Consider the following 4,317-nt stretch of genomic DNA (forward strand, 5'->3'; position numbering starts at 1 on the left):
TGTTCTTGTCTCTGCTTGTGGATGCTGTTCAACTTTTGTGGCTCGTTGTGATGTGCCCTACTGTCCTGATTGTGTGTACTTGGAGAATGGTGTCCATGTGCCTCCATGTCAGCAGGATACCCCATTTCCAGTCCTGGAATTTCCTTTGACAAATCATTCCTGTAGGCTGATATTTGAATCAAACAAATACTACCTATATAAAGGGCACTATTTCACAATACATTAACCAACCAAGCCAGCTACCTCCAATCAATCATTGACATTATGCTTATTTCTTACCCTGTACAGTGCTCCGCTGCCTTTTGGCTGGGTTTACGCTATAGAAATACCATATACCGACCTACATACATCTTGAAGTATGCATATTTTTATATTAAACGCAGGTACGTGGTCACAATAAATTGGGGCCGTCTGGCATGTCTGCACTTAGCTTGGAGCCAACTGAGGCAATAGTTCTGGGTTATCTGATTACAGCGGGTGGTTAGTACGAGGTAAAGGGTGGTGAGTGAGCTCACTTCAGCTCACCCAGAAAGTCATTGCTTGAGACTAGCACTGCACTAGGGGACATTGCAGTTTTTGAAACGTCTCTTATTGGAGTAAGTGGCTGAGCTTAGAACCAGTCTCCAGGATAAATCCAAGAGGGCCGGATCAATGGCAGAGTTTCAGGATATCCACCTAAAATACATTTATATACAATGAATCTAAATGGAGCTCGTTTACAAAGTCAATGGTTATTTTGATCCCCCTCGATTAGAGTCACAGCCAAGAACGACTTTATCTCTCGCAGCACAGACCCGGCTGTCAGCTTGGCCAATACGCCTAGTGGAGCCTTGTTTATTCAGTGTAAAGCGCAGGCTTCAGATTTTTTTTTTAGGAACATTTTGTGACTTGGCCCCGAGCCCAGAAAGCAGATTGGAATGGCATCCGCTTTGCAGACAAGTGTCTTGAATAATTAGGCCCGGAAGTGGCCACATGTGCAGGGAACAAAGAAGTGAAGACGTGCCAGTCATGGGGCTTCAATACTGCACCACTACCCTCGGTTCAGCATCAGTGCATGAATCAAAGCAGGTAACGTATGGCAGACCCCACCACACGTAGAGTACGTAAAGCATACTGACAAGATTCAGCAGCAACGTGGCAGCTGCAGCAGGGCAAGCATCACCCGCAGAGAGCAGCTGTGGAAAGGCAAACTTCACGAAACATACGCATAGAACAGGTACAGCAAAGCAAGTGTCGTCGTTCAGAGCAGATAGGAAAAGGCACGCTACACCACACACTGAAAAGATGCTGCAGGGCAAGCTTCATTGTGTACAGACCCGATGTGGAAAGGCAAGCTGTGTCAAACGCAGAGCTGGGTATGAAAAGGCAAGCTTCATCATACCGGGCAGGCTATGGAAATGCGAGCTTCATCACACACACAGGGTCAGTAAGGCAAGGCAAGCTTCATCGCCATCAGAGCTTAGTGCAGGGCGGGATCCATCGTCTATTGAGCAGGCGAAGCATGACGTGCACAGAACAGAACCAGTACAGCAGGGAAAGCTTATCTCACTCAGAACCGGTAAAGCAGAGAAAGCTTCATCACCATCAGGGCATTCTTCATTGCACACAGAGCAAGATTCATCTCGTATGGAACCGGTACATCATGTCAGGCCTCATCACACGCAGAACTAGTACAGCGGGACAGGCTGTGATTCATCTCATATAGAACAGGTACAGCACGATAGTCTTCAGTGTATACAGAACCAGTACAGCAGGGAGAGCTTCACCACAAACAGGACTAGTACCGCAAGCCGAGCTTCGCTGCACACTGACCCGGTACAGCAGCAAACTCCATCATCATCAGAGCAGACAATCTCAGATAGAAGGGATACAACATGACAGTGCTCAATGTACACAGAACCAGTATAGTAAAGTAAGTGCAGTACACACAGAACCCGTAGAGCAGGGAACGTTTCATCACACCATTCCCATTACAGTAGGGCAAGCTTCATCACACACGGAACCGGTACAGTAGGACAAGTTTCACTGCACACATAGCAAGCACTGCACAGCATGATCAGTCTCACATAGATCAAATGTAACATGGCAGGCTTCATCACACACAACAGTAGTACAGCAGGGAAAGCTTCATCACCATCAAAGCAAGTACCTCGGGGAGGGATCCATCTCATATAGAAGAGATACAGCAGGATAGTCTTCAGTGTACACAGAACCAGTACAGCAGGACGGGCTTCATCACACAGAACCACTACAGCAGGGCAAACTTCATCATACACAGAACCAGTACCGCAGGGCAAACTTCATCATACACAGAACCAGTACCGCAGGGCAAGCTTTATCACCATCAGAGCAGGCACTGCAGGGAGTGATCCATCTCATAGAGAACAGATACAGCATGATAGCCTTCAATGTACACAGAACCAGTACAGCAGGGTGCAAGCTTTTTTGCAAGCTTTTTCACACACACACAACTAGTACAGCAGGACGAGCTCCATCACACACCACAGTAGTACATAAGGGCAGGCTTCATCACACACAACAGTAGTACCGCATAGCAAGCATAATCACTATCAGAGCAAGTACCACAGGGCGGGATATACCTCTTATAGAACAGATACAGTAGGATACTGTTTACACAGAAGCAGTACAGCAGGGCAAGCTTTAGCACACAGAGCCAATACAACAGGGTGAGCTTCATCACACACTGACTCAGTATAGCAGGGCAAGCTTCAGCTCAAACAGAACCAGCACAGCAGGGCACGGTTGGTCACACAGAACCAGTAAAGCGGGGCAAGCTTTATCACACACAAAACCAGTACAGCAGGGCAAGCTTTATCACACACAGAACCAGTACAGCAGGGCAAGCTTTATCACACACAGAACCAGTACAGCAGGGTGAGCGTCATCACCATCAGAGCAGGCACTGCAGGACGGGATCCATGTCCTAAAGAACAGATACAGTAGGATAGTCTTCAATGTAGATAGAACCAGTGCGGCAGGGCACGAGCTTCTTCACACACAGAACTAGTACAGCGAGTGAGTGAGCTTCGTCACACACAGAACCAGTACAGCAGGGTGAGCTTCATCACACACACAACTGGTGCGGCAGTGCAAGCTTCATACCCACAACCGATACAGTACATGAGCTTCATCACACACAGGACACGTGCAGCAGTGCAAGCTTCATCACACACAGAACTATTGAAGCAGTGCGAGGTTCATCACACAGAACCAGTACAGCACGGGAGCTTCATCACATACTGAACCAGTAAGGGAAGACAAGCTTCATCTCACAGAACCAGAACAGAAGGGTGAGCTTCATCACAGACTGACCCAATACGGCAGGGGGAGCTTTATCGCACACTGACCCAGGACACCAGGGCAGATTAATCGCAAATAGAACCAGAACAGCAGGGCGAGCTTCATCGCTCACAGAACCAGTACAGCAGGGCAAGCTTCATCACACACAGAACCGGTACAGCAGGGCGAGCTTCATCGCTCACAGAACCATTACAGCAGTGCAAGCTTCATCACACACAGGACATGTGCAGCAGGACGAGCTTCATCACACACAGAACCATTACAGAGGTGTGAGCTTCATCACACACAAAACCAGTACAGCTGGACAAGCTTCATCACACACCGAACTAGTACAGCAGGGTGAGCTTCATCACACAAAGAACCAGTACAGGAGGGTGAGCTTCATCACACAGAACCAGTACAGCGGGTCAAGCTTCATCACACAGAACCAGTACAGCGGGTCAAGCTTCATCACATACAGCACCATTACAGAGGGTGCTTCATCACAGAGGAATCCAGTACAGGAGGGCGAGTTTCATCACACACAGAACCAGTGCAGTAGGGTGAGCTTCATCAAACACCGAACCAGTACAGCAGTATCACACAGAACCAGTACAGCAGGGCAAGCTTCATCACAGACAAATCCAGTACAGGAGGGCAAGCTTCATCACACACAAAACAAGTACAGCAAGGCAAACGTCATCACGCACAGAACCAGTACAGCAGTGCAAGCTTCATCACAGAACCAGTACAGCAGTGCAAACGTCGTCACAAACAGAACCAGTACAACAGGTCAGGCTTTTGCAAAGATAGATTCATGACAGGAGGGCGAGCTTCATCAGACACAGAACCAGCACAGCAGTGCAAGCTTCATGACAGACAGATCCATTAAAGGAGGGCGAGCTCCATCGCACAGTGAACACGTACAGCAGTACGACAAGGACAGCTGTAGCAGCAGGAAAGTACCACGAGGACGGTGGAGCAAGTAGAGCAGGTTAGGCCTCGGACAAAGATCGG

This window comes from Pleurodeles waltl, chromosome 4_2, assembly GCF_031143425.1.
Source record: "Pleurodeles waltl isolate 20211129_DDA chromosome 4_2, aPleWal1.hap1.20221129, whole genome shotgun sequence".
Classification (NCBI taxonomy): Eukaryota; Metazoa; Chordata; class Amphibia; order Caudata; family Salamandridae; genus Pleurodeles; species Pleurodeles waltl.